This window comes from Artemia sp. Qi Xiang Cuo, chromosome 11 (genome assembly GCF_049724085.1).
Source record: "Artemia sp. Qi Xiang Cuo chromosome 11, ASM4972408v1, whole genome shotgun sequence".
NCBI lineage: Eukaryota > Metazoa > Arthropoda > Branchiopoda > Anostraca > Artemiidae > Artemia > Artemia sp. Qi Xiang Cuo.
The window spans coordinates 47,066,815-47,082,811 of NC_142804.1; the positions used below are offsets into that span (position 1 = coordinate 47,066,815).

The following is a 15,997-nucleotide window of genomic DNA, read 5'->3' on the forward strand; positions in this document are numbered from 1 at the left end:
ACCAGTATCAAACTCTTATTTGGAGCTCCTCTACCCCAACATTGTTCGTTGTTTCATCATATTCCAGCACAAAGTCAGATTTCTCGATGTCTTCGACTAGAATTTCTCAAAAGTCCGGATAAATAGCCTCCGTCAACAAGCATGTCATTTTTTTAGCATTTAACGACAAGCCTTCTGGTATACCATCAGGGAACATTGTTCGGAGCACCTCGGCAATATGATCACATGAAGCCGCAGCAAAAGAACTAGCAATAGTCTTTAAAACCCAAACTATCTCCACCCTTGACGCTGCATTCTGCGCGCGGAGCATTTCCAGATTCTTTTATGGTAAGCTATTGTCACTCTGTGAGTTTGGGTGGTTTCCAGTTGGAGCTGATGCAGCGATTCTCAACTGACGCTGGTTTAACATGACAGAAGCATTCTTCTTGTGATCTTATGCGGCTGCATGTTGAAGAAAGGCCTGGAGCCCTTTCTGGCAGCTGAGTGTCTTTTTACAAACTTTACAATAGAACGAGCTATCACTCCCTTTTTTGCGCCACTCTTCCACTTTATGCCCAGCACCGTCTTCCCTACAGAGCTAGCTCTCCAAAAATTTTGTCTTGCCTATTATTTTACAGCAACCTGAAATAAGAATGGGTTTTTAGGACAGAATTCGAAAACATATAAAGCTGATACAAATACAAACTGACAAAACCAATGAAAACACAAATTTAATCTTACATTTTGACGTCGTCAGACCTGTGGGCATGCATGCCTTTAACAGGAAATGGTCTAAAATCAAAGAAACTGGCTAACACTGAAAACATACAGAAGGAATCTCGGCCTAACTGTCCATTTGCTAAGCAACCAGACAATAAAGGATGCTAAGTAAACCAAGGACCTGAAAAGAACCATAGGCAGTTATGGTACGGTAGAACTAATTCAATCCATCATCTTATCTGCAAAAGCCTAGATATTAACACCTAGACACTAACCACGTCTATCACAGCCATATACATTGTCCGTCTTGAAATACAGTTCAAACTATCAAAAAAAAAGACTTACCTTTTTTATGAATTATGCCACAGTCGACAGTCAACTATAACATACTGTTTCACCAAAAAAATTAGGTCCGAAACGTTGAAAAAAGTGACTTTAGTGACAAAATGACAGAAATAGTGACAAAAAGTGACAGGTCCCCAAAAAAAGTGACAAAAAGTGACTGCAGCCAATCCCTGGACTTACCTTTTTTATGAATTATGCCACAGTCGACAGTCAACTATAACATACTGTTTCACCAAAAAAATTAGGTCCAAAACGTCAAAAAAAGTGACTTTAGTGACAAAATGACAGAAATAGTGACAAAAAGTGACAGGTCCCAAAAAAACTGACAAAAAGTGACTGTGGCCGATCCCTGTTTTTATGCAAAGTAACACAGGAGACGAAAATTAACAAACAAGAGAGTAGTGAAAAATTATGGTATTTAGAGTAATATTTGCTATGGATAGTCACTAGGAGTGACACCATGATTGGGTGATTTTGTGAAAAGTTTGGGGAAACAATTTTTTTGGGGGATACATAGATTTTCGGGAAAATCCCCGAAAGTTCAGGGTATGTGGAAACCCTACTGGAAACATTAGAATATGTTGTTGAATAGGTAATCGTTTGGAAAAACACAGCATTTTGCTCATTACTACTTTTTTCTGGCTTGAATCCATGTGCTAAATTCTGTAATTTATTCAAAATCTCTTGGTTTTACCCACCATGTAATCTTACCTTTAAGAAAAAACTCCAATAATTTTATATTCATAAAATCCTATATACCAAATCTTCTTTTTTGATACCTTAATTGTATAGCCTTTATAGACGAAAAAATAAGTAACAAAAACAACAAAAAGGAAAACTTTTCTAAGCTACCTTGCACCAAGCAGAATAAAAGCTTGGAACAATAGCAGTTTAACAAATCAAACATCAAATGTGCGTTTTTTTTACCCAATACTCACAAATGCAATAAATCATAAAAAGAATTTGATAAACATATGCAGTGATGGATGGATACAGAGCATGAAAAACAACTAAAGACATTGAGGCAGACTTGACTAAAATTGTAAAATAAGATAAAAAGTCAAAACATAAGCAAAAGCCAGCACAAGTATTCATCTGAAAACCAAGATTCCAAAGAAAAGATTCAATTTGATTTTTTGGAAACCTCCTTATAACAATGCTTCATCCAGAAATAATTTAGAATCTAGTGGGATGATGGGAAAGATTTGTTTCGGCGCTAGTTGCTACTGTGTCACCATTGCAATGCGTCTTAACCCTCTCCCTGGATACGCCTTTGTAGTATGATACTAATTCTAATTTTTACTTGAGAGTGACAAAATAAAAAAAAAACAATCATTTCAAGGTTTCTTTTTTATATAATATAAGTTTTTCAAGATATGGGAACTAATTGAATAAAAAAAAAAACTATTTTCGTTTTTTGAGAAAGGGAAAGATAGTTGTGACCAAAAATAAGATGCAGGAAAGCAGATTTTGGTGGTGGGCGCTATTTCATCAAGACAACAATAAAAAAAATTGAGTTATATAGAAATTGTGGGAATAAAGATGGCACTTAAGCAGGGCAGTATCTATGATTTTTGTGGGGGGGGGTATATTTTCTAGGGACCATTACAAAAAGCTTAAAAAAGCGTAAAAAAGGTTGTTAGATGCATTTTTGTTAAGTTTTGACGAGTCGGACAAACGTTTCAGGGAGGGGGAGCCCCAAAACCCCTAACCCCCCTGGATATGGCCTTGGAATCGAATTACAGCCTTATGCATCTTGGTGTGAATTAAACTCTATATAATTTAGTCGCCTGCTCTTCACAAATATGTTAGGAAAGAATGTAGGTGTAATTCTGAAGGAAATCGCTCGGGTTATTTTAGTTACATCAAACAAAACAGGTATAAAGACAGTAATTTCAAGTTTTGTTGACGTTACGAATAAGAGTGGCCCAGGTGACAAATAGTTCAAGTCGATAAGAAAAATCAAACTAGAGTAACATCAAAACTAGAGTAAAAGAAACTGGATGAGAATACTTTTTTTTATTAATAGGCCTTACTACCTGTATTACAGCCAGATATATAATCCACTGATTATTTATTCTATAGTTAAAGATTCCAGTCAAAAAATTCAAGTCAAAAGTCAAAAGCTCATCGAATTAAATTGACCTCTGCTATGAACATCTTATGTATTCAGACTGACTGACTCATTGCATAGCCCCCTTTTTTTCTTTTTTTACTAAGGCAGGAAATGACCAAGAGGTAGTTCAAAAGAGCAATATCAGCACAAGATCAAAGGGGTATGACTCATGCATTGCATCTTATGAATAATTTTTTTTTTACAATAGATTTTACTCAAGTGGCAACTCTCTTAGGGATGGATTTGTTTCAATTGAGAACATTTTTGTTCATCAAAAACTAAAAACTTACTATTTATGAAACTTACCAGTAAGTTTGACCTAAAACTTACAATGATTGGGTAAGTTACCCAGTGGTAACTTACTGTAGGGTAACTTATGTCTTGCACACTATACTACTGTTACTCCTACATTTACTACTACTACTTCTACTGCAACTACTTGTAAGGTTAAGAGCTTTGAGAAGAAAATTTCAAGAAGTGTATGAAGATATTGGTTATCAAAAGGACATATCCGCATTGTCATAAAAATAACTTACTCTATTAGGTTAAAACTTCTAGGACTTGATGAAAGAGTTATTTTAGTGACCAAAAGGTAATATGCTAATGCTACTGCTGCTACTAGTACTACAGCTATTCAATACTATTACTAGTTATATCAATATTAATGCTGTGAATACTATTACATCTATGCCTAAAGGTACAAAGATAAAATTTTCAAGAGATTTTGAGGGGAAGGTGAACTGAATCACAACATGCCATATGTATGTAGGTTGTCAAAAGGATGTAACAGCAATATCTTAGGACCAGTTTGGTGTGTGAAGTTAAAACTAGTAGGGCTTGTTGTGAGGGATGTTGAAGAAACCAAAGGAAAATATTTGCATCTTAATGTTACTGATTCTACTCATACTACTACAACTGTTACTATTACTACTACTGCCATAAAAGCTTAGACAACTACAATTAATTCTATTGCTACTACTACTACTATTAAAACTAAGGATTTTAAGGCACAAATTTTGGGATATATAGAATCTGTATGGAACTAGTTCAAAACACACTATGCCCACAAAGGTTGTCAAGCAGAGGCATCAGAAATGCTTCAGGAATGGTTGATGATATTAAGCTAAAACTTTCACAGTGAGTTGAAGGGGATGTTGAAGAAACCAAAGCTGCTATGCACACACTGCTACTAATGCTGCTACAATTATTGCTACTGCAAAATCTAAGGGTATTAAGGTGAAGCTTTTAAGGAATACTTAGGAATATCAGAAATTTTTGAAATTAAGAATTTTAGATTTTTAGAAATTAGAATATTAAAAATTCAAGGAATATGTTAAACTAAATCAAAACAAACTATGAGCATGTGGACTTTCAAAAGATGACAAAGCAGTATCTGATGATGAACTTATGTTATTAAGTTAGACACTAATGGGCAACTAGTGTGGGATTTGGGACTATCTAGAAGGCCCTGTGTGTATACTTTTAATATTACAGCTGCAGCTGCTATAGCTAATGATGCTAAGGGTATTAAGGTGAGACTTTTAGAGAAAGTTTAGGGGGAGTCACAATAAAACGCAAAGAATTTTATGCATGCAGGTATTCAAAAGGGCATATGAGCAATATTATTGCAGCATCACCTTATAATAGCTAAAAACATCATTGAAGCTTTTAAAGGAGCTAATTTGATTCAAAATTTGAAGTTCTGGTGTCCTTTTTAAGAGTTAAAATAGATAGAAGGGCAAGTAGTCCTTCTCTTAAACTTATTCATTTTTCAAACACATCCAGTCAAAATTTTGAGACAGTCATTTTGCTAAGCATAGAAGAACAGTCCAGCAACAATTTCTTTAAGGATATTGGGCATGTCAACCCCCCACAATTATGCAGTTGGCCCATTATGCTTTAAAACTAAATTTTGCTTCAAACTAAATCAAAAAGCATTGTGTTTATGGTTGCCAATAAGATACCTCAGCAATAAATCAACAACAACTGGCGGTATTTAGTTGAAACTTTTGGGGCCACTACCATTTCTACTTCTGCTCTTACAATTTAAATAAGTAAAAAGAATTAAGTGTATCAAGGTTGTCAAAGAGCATAGATAGAATCTTTTGGGAATGATAATAAGTCTTCTTTTTCAGGTCAACTTCAGGAGTTATAAAATTCAATTAAAAAAACTGTTTGTGTCAGGAAAAGAAATTGTTGAAAAAGTTTCTCCAATATACAAATAGCAACTCAAACTATGGATTCTTAGAAAAAAAACTGAAAAGATCTAAAATATTATTTTTCTTATAATGAAAAAGACTGTGTAAAAAAAAAAAAAAAAAAAAAGATTAAAAAAACACCTTCTCAAAACCAGAACATTATTTTTGCTTTATTGAAAACAAAGTGTGTTTTAAATGTTTCCACTTTTTTACTTTCATAAATAAAAAATTATCAAAACTTTAAGGAATAAATATCAGTATATATCAATTAAACTGACAATCCATGGTTATTATTTTTTTTTCAGTAAAGTGCAAATTATGTTCTAGTCTTGAGCAGGTAGGGGGGGGGGGGGGTTATCAGCCCTACTCATGTTGTTAATTTCTGCTTGTTTTGAGTTTGATCTGGCTATCTATTGTAATTTCTGCTTGTTTTGAGCTTTATTTCTTATTGATACTGATTTGTGTGTTTTTTTTAAACAATACTGACAGTGGATGGATTTTTAAAGTGTCCCAGGCAGTAGATATAAATATCAATTGCTATAAGAAAATTTATTTTTACATTAAAAAAAAAAAAAACTGTTCAGCACACATTGGACCAATTTTTCTGTGAAAGAAAGCCAACTTACAACAACACCCATTATTGATTCATCAGAATGTGATTACGTTTTATTTTATTTTTCATAAATTAATTGAATACAGTAGTTTATTTTGTTTTAATTACATTTTTTTTGGTTTTTGATATGTTTGTAATAACATTTTATATCATTTTCAATTTTCTTTTTAAAAAGTAGTATGTTTGTAACCCTGTAACCTATCTTCAATGCTTTCCATGGTTTGCTACAGAAAATCTTAATTCACTTTCATTTCAATTTACATTGTGTTTTTTGGAACATAACCCTGATTCAAAGTGAGTTATTGGTGTATAACAAACATTTTAAATATAGATGCACCTATTAAAAAAAAGATACATTGCGAGTAACATATACAAAAAATGAAAATTGTTAGGACAAGGCTGTATTTGAAGGAAACCCTAAAAATTCCAATAATCTAATTTAAAGTAATCATGCATATTTACTCTCCTCATTCTCAAAAGCCCATATTGATACATATATATATATATATATATATATATATATATATATATATATATATATATATATATATATATATATATATATATATATATATATATATATATATATATATATATATATATATATATATATATATATATATATAAGAAATGCAGAAAATAGCTAATATAAATTTTGTTGGTATTACAGAGTAAAAATTTTGTTGTAAGTGCTTTATGACATCTAGAAAAGTGGTTGAATAAGGTAAACACACTTTGAGAAAGGTTTTCAAGCTCTAAATTATGCCCTGAGAAGATCTTCTAAAGTATCTATCTCTTCTCTCTCCAAAGGGCACTGACCTTTGATGAACTTGCAGAAATTATGTATCATAAAAATTGAGCTTCCAAGGGTAATCCTAAAGCATATACAAAGCCCAAGGAAAGTGTTTAGTGCCTCACGACTTTGCTGAATCCTGATTTACTAAGTTTCAAAGAATTTGAAAGATTTTGTCTTAAAGTTAGAAAAAAAAAATCTGCCCAAATAATTAGAATTTTTTTCTTCTAAACCCAGAGTTAAAGAAAAGCAGACTCAAAGCCAAATTAAATAAAAACATGATGTTTTCTAAAGTTAAGACAGGTATCTAGCCTACCTGTCTTAATCCTTAAAAATATGGAAGAAGTAAGAGTTTAGAGCTTCAAAACTTTGTCTTAAATTACCTTAAATTGCATTTCCAGCAAGATAAAGTGGTGTTCAACCTTCTGTAGAAAATGTTGCTGGTGCTGTTTCTTATTGTTATTATATTCTTTCTTTCAGAAGAGCCAATAGACCAGAATTATACCTATTCTTCTATTCCTTCCTTCCCTGAAGGGAGTAACTTATGATGAACTTGATAGACAAACCTATGCAAGATAATAAACTGGGAAATTCCAGAAATAGATCTAGGTTACAGCACACACAAGGCTTAATTCACATTTCAAATCATGTTTTTATCCAACCAATCTCAAACTTGGTTCTAGGCATTTACCCTCCCAGAAAATACCCCCCCCCCATGGAAAATCCCCCCCCACAAAAAATACCCTCCCCCAATGGAGAATAAGGCTTTCCAAATTTGAGTATTTTTCTGTAGGGGGAAGGAATATTGGTACTTGTGTATTATGTGCCACTTACTCAAGTTTACTCTTTGTAAAATTTGAGAACATGCTGATTTTTTTGTTAGTTTCTTTGTTATTTTAGAAATAAATTTGGGTTATATATTTGCATATTGGAAGGCAAAATGTGTTTGGTACAATTATTCTGTATATTAGATAGATAGATAGATACACTAAATGTATTTTAAAGCCAAATATATGGCCATGAACACTGTAAAATAACATATATGGAAGGCACAAATAACATAAACTTTGATCAGCAATTGTTTTCTGACTTCAAACTGTCCAAATACTTTATCCCCCCTGGAAAAGAAGGCTTTCCAAACTTGAGAATTTTATTTGAGCTTCATTTTTCTAATTTCAATAGGGGGAAGGAGTTTTGGTACTTGTGTTTTATGGGCCACTCAGTCAAGTTTACACTGTGTAAAACTCAAGAACAAACTGGTTTCTTTGTTAGTTTTTTTTTTTTTTTTTTTATTTCAGCTTAGTGCAAGATATGACAAAGACAAGTGACAGAATATATGGGAAATATGTAATTTGGGCTATATATTTGCACATATAGGGGGGGGGGTAGTATTAAGTACTATTATTAGGTTAATGTAGTGTTTCATTTAACTGTTTTATGATGATTAATTTTGAAAAAACTTCTAAAAAATAAGTTTTTCAAAGAAAAGTAAAGGTCATTTTAAACTCAAGCTCAGCAGATACAAATACCTGTTAAAATTAAAACTCAAAACAACCAGAAATTACTATTAAAGAATAAATGAAACCCAAAACAAGCAGAAATTAAATAAACAATCATAGGAAAAAACATTCAACAATTAATAACATAAATTAATAAATAGATCTTAAAGCAATTAATTCCTAGATTTAATATAAAAATCAAGCTTAAAAACAAAAAAAAATAGTTTTCTATTGAAGTATAAATGAAACTTAAAACGAACAGAAATTCAATAAACCATCAATGCAAACCAAGATACAATAGATACTAATGTTAATGAACAAATAAATCTTAAAACGAGGGAAAAATTCATAAAGTACGCACATCAAACTCGAAAAGAATAAAAATCCCTACAAGCAAAGGCCTGGGATTGGCCTCCTTCTTTCACTATGTTAGTCTAAAGCCTAATGCGTTATTCATAATTCATTGAAGACCAATTTTATTACGAATAGTTTTTTTTGTGCTTAAAATTGAAAATAAACATTAAAATTATCATAAAATTTGGAACTGATGAGCTTTCAGCAACTAATATCACTATACATCAAATATTCAGTTTAACTTATTAGTTCTTCCTAAAGTTGTTCAAGACAAATATAGTTTCACTAAAAACAAGAGTTTGGATACTGCCCCCTTCCTTAACTGTAAATAAAAACCAAAAACTTATTGCATTACTGGCACTTCACTGAAAACGAATTATATTACAAATATTTTCTTTTCCAGCTCTTACAGCATTGAAAATAAAAATAAAATTAGAGTGAAATAAATTCTTGAACTGATGGACCTTTGAACAAATAATATCATTATATATCAAATATTCAATTTGATGTTATTTATACTTTCCAAGACTGTTCAAGACGCATATGGTTTTCAGTAAGCATCAATGATGCAGTAGGTTTTAAACTTTTACAGTGAGAGAAGGAGGTGATACCCAAACTCTTGTTTGTAGTGATTTTGTTTGTTTCAAGCTTGATTTATACATTCAATTTAAATTTCACTCATTTTAAGATTTAGGCCTATTTATTCATTTACATTAATATCTATTGTATGTTTATTTGCATTAATTTCCAATCTTCAATTTGTAATTTTAATTCTCAATACAACTTTCAATTTCCAATCAAATTAGCCCTCTTTTAAGTTTATACAAGCATCCCTTCCATAAGAACCACATATACCCCCAGCATATAACTTACAATGTTTGCCCCCAAGCCCTGGGAGGGGGGGGTGTTGACACTAGAGTTTTTGTTATATGATCTTTGAACTATTTATAACAAAATATCTATCTCAAAATTTTTACTGGATGCATTTGGGAAAAAAAGGCATGGGGGGGGAGAGGGACTGGTTACCCTCCAATATCTTTTGAAGCTTAAAAAGTGAACTAGAACTTTCAATTTCTAATCAAATGAGCCCTCTCTGAAGTTTATACAAGCACTTTCCATAAGAACCATATATGCCCCAAGGGCATAACTTATAACCCATGTCCTGAAGACCTTGGGGGGGGGGAGAGTCATACTCAAAGATATAATTTCCTGAACTTTCAACTAGGTTGAACAAAATAGCTATCTCAAAATTTTGATTGGATGTGTTTGGGGAAATGGTTGGTGTGGAAGGGGTGTTAGTTGCCTTCTAATCACTTTTCACTATTAAAAAGGGCACTAGCCATTTAAATTTCCAATTGAATGAGCCTTTTTTGAAGTTTCTACAACAACACTTTCTATAAAAACCTTATATGCCCCCAGGGCATAACTTACTACCCTTGCCCTGAGGGCTGTGGGGGGGTGTCATCCTCAAAGACCTGATTTCCAGAATTTTCAACCACAATGAACAAAATGACTATCTCAAAATTTTGATTGGATGTGTTTGAGGAAAAAGTGGGCATGAGAGGGGGTTAGTTGCCCTCCAATCACTTTTGACTATTAAAAAAGGCACTAGCCCTTTGAATTTCCAATCAAATGCGCCCTTTTTGAAGTTTCTATGACAAAACTTTCTATAAAAAGCTTATATGCCCCCAGGGCATAACTTACAACCCTTGCCCTGAGAGCTGTGGGGGGGAGTGTCCTCCTCAAGAACATAATTTCTTTCAGGAAATCCACTATGTAGAACAAAATGGGTATCTCAAAATTGCCTTCCAATCACTTCTGACCCTTAAAAAGGGCACTAGAACTCTTGATTTCCAATTGAATGAGCCCTTTTTGAAGTTTTTACAGTGACCCCTTCCATCTGAAAAGCCTCTGGGAAAAAAATAAATAAATAAAAATAATAAAACATTAAAGCCATATGGCCTTTACTATAGGCAATGCTATAGCATTGCCTCTGATTGCTGATCAAAGTTTATGTTATTTGTGCCTTTCATTTATGTTAGTCTACTGTGTTCAAGGCTGTATATTTGGCTTTAAAAGACACTTATCTATCCATCTATCTAATATGCAGAACAATTATACCAAACACATTTTGAAGCAGACCTGCTATACTTTACACCCCCCCCCCTAATGTGCAAATCTATAGCCCAAATTTATTTCTAAGGTAACAAAGAAACTAACAAAAAAACAGCGTGTTCTTGAATTTTACACAGTGTAAATTTGAGTGAGTGGTGCATAATACACAAGTACCAATATTTGTTCCCCCCTACAGAAATAAAAAAAAAAAATCAAATTAAATTCTCAAATTTGGGAAGCCTTATTTTCCATAGGGGGTATTTTCTGTGTTTTTTTTAGGGGGTAGGGAGGTAAATGCCAGTCATCCTCAGATTTGTATGCAATCAGATAGGCATAATACTTTTGACAATCTAGAATACAACTAGGTGCCTGTGCACAAAGAAAATCATGTATTGAGAGATGCAAAACAACAGAGAAAATATATTATTTAGTGCTATATCTGGGACCATGAGGAAGAGGGGAAGGGTAGACTGTTGGAAACATAAATACAAAATTTGGAAATAGCTTTATAGTTTCATTTTATTAGCATGTTTCCTTCAGCCCAGGGGTGGATCTAGGACTTTTTTAGGGGGGGGGCAAAATGGATTGATCCAAAAAAGAAATTTAGGGGGGGGGCACAAAATAGATTGATCTGATAAACTGCATTAGGAGTAAGTTTAATTAACAAAAATTTGAGTTAATTAAGTAAATTACACTACTTTAGACTATACTAGGTGGGGGCGGCACCGCCCCCCTTGCCCCTCCCTGGATCCGCCACTGCTTCAGTGGAACTGCTAATATCCCATTTTACTAAGAATTTTACTTTTTTCCTTTAGAAGAGGGCATAGAATAAAAGGGTAATGTTTATACTAATGGACTATTCAGGTAGGCTAGCTAAGAAACAAGCTTACCTCTATTGTAAGAATTGCATCCTAAATCCAAATTTAACATTCATTTGCATCAGAAATCAATGTTACCTCCAACCCTATATATACTAATTCAGGGTAGGCCTATATATTTGCATGGTAAAATTCTACTTTAGTTACTTTTGGCTATCTTGGAAAGGGGTTAGGTTAGAAAAATGAAACTTTCAGAGATGGGACTACAGGCTAAAGTATGTCATGGGAAGGTATTTTGAAGTACCTACCTCCACTCCCTCTCCCTCTACCTATTTAAATTTTGACAAAAAACATTTTACCTTAATTTTCAGTTATCAATTTCTTTTTCTCTGGCTTTAGTTCTGAAAATGCAATTCCTGTTTTTTTAGTAGGATTAAGAAAAATTGTGAAGCTGAAAACAACTTTGTTTTCAGCAGAAGATTTATTTTGCAAGGTTTCACTTTTAGAACACACATATTTTTAAAGATCAGCACCCTCTAGAGGGAGAAGGAGTGGAGGTAGGTGCTTCAAAATACCTTCCCAGGACATATTTAGCCTGTAAACCCATCCCTAAAAGTTTCATTTTCCTAACCTAACCCCTTTCCAAGATAGCTAAAAGTAGCTAAAGCAGAATTTTACCCTATCTTGGGAAGAGCTATTCGCCCTCCAATATTTTTGGTCGCTTAGAAAGGGCGCTTAAAAATTCAATTCCCTTTCTAATGAGCTATTAGACATCTCTCTATGATGCTCTAGCCACCCCCTAGCCCTTCTCGAAAAAAAAGAAAGAAAAAAAAGGAGACAGATCAGTGCTACCCACGCAAAAAAGTAATTTTCCTGCGTGTTCAAGGTGTGGGACTGTAATTGTTGTAAAAAAGGTTTTCAACCATGCTGATTCCAATGGTGCACTTTTTATTTCGATTTGACGCCATTTTCAAGGGGTTTCAGGCTCTTTTTCGAAATCACTGTAACTTTGTTTTCGCAATAAACTTTTACTTCTAAGATTAACCGAAACAATAGTTACCATTCCTGATTCATTGTCAAATGTAAATTTTTTTTCACTGGACAGTTTTTTCGAGAACACGTTTTTAAACTTTTGATTACTATGGGTTGTAGTTTACTCTTTACTAGGTTGCAGCTGCCGTTGCAAACATGATAACAATATGGAGGGAAAAAATATCATTCTTGTTCTTCTATCTTGTTATCTTACGTTTAAAAATGCAAAAAAAATTTTATATTCATTTCCAAATTTCTCTAACCTTCAGAATCAAAGAGGACAAAATTAGTTGTTTTTTGTTTAAGTCAAAACATATACCAACTTAATTTCTAGCCTCTAAGTCTCAGATTTTAAAAACAAATAATGCCTGTTGATAGGAATCTTCCCTTCGTTTCTTCAGACTTACATGATCAAACTTCAGTACTGCCGGAGTTGAGGTAATATCGAGGAACTTATTTTTCAACTAAGAATAAGATTTAGTTATGTGTCTAAACCAGATGACGTTGTGTTTCTTAAATGTCAATCCTGACTGTTTCCGACTGAAGTATAGATTAAAGAAAAAACACAGAAGACAACAATAGGCAATTATAATCACAAAAACAACACTAGGAAATAAAGGAAAAATTATGTTGAAGGATACAACATTAGACATAGAAGTATTCTTTGCATAACTATATGAAATGTATATTTGCATTGTTTCAAAATAGTCTGTGTAGGACGCATATTTTTGAGAGAGTTTTGATTTGGTTCCTCTTTGTAACATGGGAGCATGGAAGTTTGGTGTGTTTTGGTTTAGTGTGTTGAAGATATGTTTTGGGCTTGCATTTTAATTTTTAAGTTGCATTAAGTTTGGTTGACAAATTATTACGAGCTCATTATTAAGACCTCATGATTTTACTGTTGTGAGGATAAGTAGAAATGATAATGATGATAATTTTATGAAAAATAAGTTCTTTTGCTGTTCATAAAAACATTTTATGAATTCAAAATTTATGGAAGAAAATCTTTTGTCTCGTTTGTAACAGCATCACAATATACCAGAACTACAAATTACTGTGTTCACATGGCTTCCATTGTGTCACTAGAGAAAATGTTATTGGAGGTTAGGAAATTTTCAGTAATGAATCCAGGGCCAAACTGGGAAGATATTGCCAAGCTTCCATGTTAACCCTCTTCTGATTTTAAGTCATAGTAATTTGCCTACTTGTCATGTCTGTACCTTTTGGAATTTTGACAAAACAACATTTTACCTTAATTTTCAGTAATCAGTTTCTTTGGCTCTGCTTTTAGTCCTGAAATGCAATATCTGTTATTTTGAGTACAATTTTAAGCCATATCAATTTTTTTTCTAAATTTAGGAAATGTAGGCCTATTTGCAGAGTTTTGAACCCTCATAAATTGGGATTGAGCAAAGTTGTGAAGGTGAAAACAATATTTTTTTACTTTATTTAAGCAGAATATTGATTTTGCAAGGTTTCACTTTTATAAACAAAAATTTTTAAAGGTCATCAAAGGTTGCTGCCCTCTAGAGGGAGAAAAAGTAGACATAGGTGCTTCAAAATACTTTCCTAGGACATACAGTAGTCTGTAGACCCATCCCTGAAAGTTTAATTTCCCTAACCTAACCCCTTTCCAAGATAGAAAAAAGTAGGTAGGACTAAACTAGAATTTTACCATTTGCATATTTAGGGATGGGGCTGAAGTTCATTTCTAATGGAAATGAATGTTAAATTCAGATTCCAGATGCAATTCTGAATATAGAGGTAAGTTTGACCTTTATTCCCCCCCCCCCCTACTAATGTTCAAGTAAATAGCTTACCATGAATTGGTCTATATAGCCTACCTAACAATGGGGTAAAGTTTATTTCTGATGCAAATGAATGTTACATTCGGATTCAGGGTGCAATTCTGACTATATTTCTTAGCTAACTGAATGGTCTGCTAATATAAACCTTACCCAAATAGAATGTCACCAAGTTCTGGCCCAAAATTCTAGGCCTACTTCCCTTAGGCTGTGGGTCTTGACAAGATGACTTCCCAAATTCAAGTTGGATTTTAGTCTTAATCAGTTGGATGTACCGTACAGGCTATTTTAATAGGCTACATTAGCAGTTTGTCTTAATTTTAGGAGACACACATGCACACGGCTAGATGAAGGTAGCCTATGATAACACCTTAGTCTAGTCAGACTTGCTAGGCCATCTAAAAAAGCTCACATTTAGCCTATCTTATTTTCTACACACAAATGAACAGTGAAACCAAATTTTACGTCATAAATTCAGTCAGGCAGAGAATGCAATCAGTTCATTTCTTTAAAACACAAAATCCTTAATTTAAGGCTTGTTGCTGATGTAGTTGCAACTAATAATGGTTGACAGCTGCCAAACCAATATAGTGACATTTGCTGTTTTCTAGCCAAATTAGTCGAGCAGGTGATGCTATTAATGCTATTAACTGTGGAAACCCCTTGCAAGCCCTTCCAAGGAAGAATGGACTGAATACTACACTTCGAAGTTTTATGGAAGAAGTATGGAATTTATATTTTATGGAATCTATGGATTATTGAATCTATTGAGACTTATGGGATATATATATTATGGAGATCTGCTTGGTAAATCTGAACAGCAACCTTATAAGAAAATCGGGTAAAATTCTACTTTAGTTACTTTTGGCTATCTTGGAAAGGAGTTGGGTTAGGAAAATGAAACTTTCAGGGATGGATGTACATGCTAAGGTTTGTCCCGGGAAGGTACTTTGAAGTACCTACCTCCACTCATCCCCCCTCTATATAATGGTAAATTACTGCACATTACTAGTTGTTTTTAACTCATATTTCATCCTATATTACTATCATAAATATAAATCACTGCTTACCTTACACAACTTCTGCTTTTAACCTTGTTCATTAAAATATATTCCAAAATCCTATTTAAATCCTTAGCCATTTAATTTTCAACCCATGCTGACTTTCTTTATGGTATATGAAACCCGGTTAGTTGTGATGTCAGACTTGCCTTATCAGACACCCTTACCCTTAAGGGTAGCAGGCACATGCCAAACGACTCTGTTGATAAGACCATTTAAACTGTATTAATTAGGGAAAGGATTTCACAAGAGAGATCAGTAAAAATAACCTAATCCTTTTTAGATGACAAATTATGTCATAGGAAGATGTTTAGGAAGCATTAATAGAGATAGTGCTAAAAACATCAGAATCGACTTCAGAGGGCACATTATATCATGTGAAGAGTTTTTTAAAATCCCACTTCCACCCTAACTCAAAATTTCAAAAATATTTATTTATAATCTTTTAAATATATAAAAAGAACTAAAAGATAGAGAGCTACAAGTTTCAGAATTGACTTCAGAGGACACGTTATATCACGGGAAGAGGGTTTTAAAATCCCCCTTCCC

The 15,997-nt window shown here is 33.2% G+C and overlaps 1 protein-coding gene across 4 annotated transcripts in view; it reads right to left on the reverse strand.

Annotated features, from left to right (window-relative positions):
• Positions 1 to 14,921, reverse strand: part of LOC148947052 (leucine-rich repeat protein soc-2 homolog) — a 75,355-nt gene extending 60,434 nt beyond the window's left edge. For 2 of the 4 annotated variants that reach the window (XM_089097242.1, XM_089097241.1), the window contains exon 1: positions 14,853 to 14,921. The gene's annotated coding sequence lies outside the window, so the exon portion shown is untranslated. Of the gene's footprint in view, positions 1 to 7,147; positions 7,331 to 14,540; positions 14,732 to 14,852 lie in introns of those variants that run through there. The other 2 variants (XM_089097240.1, XM_089097239.1) reach the window with 2 other exon arrangements.
• Positions 14,922 to 15,997: the final 1,076 nt, after the last annotated feature.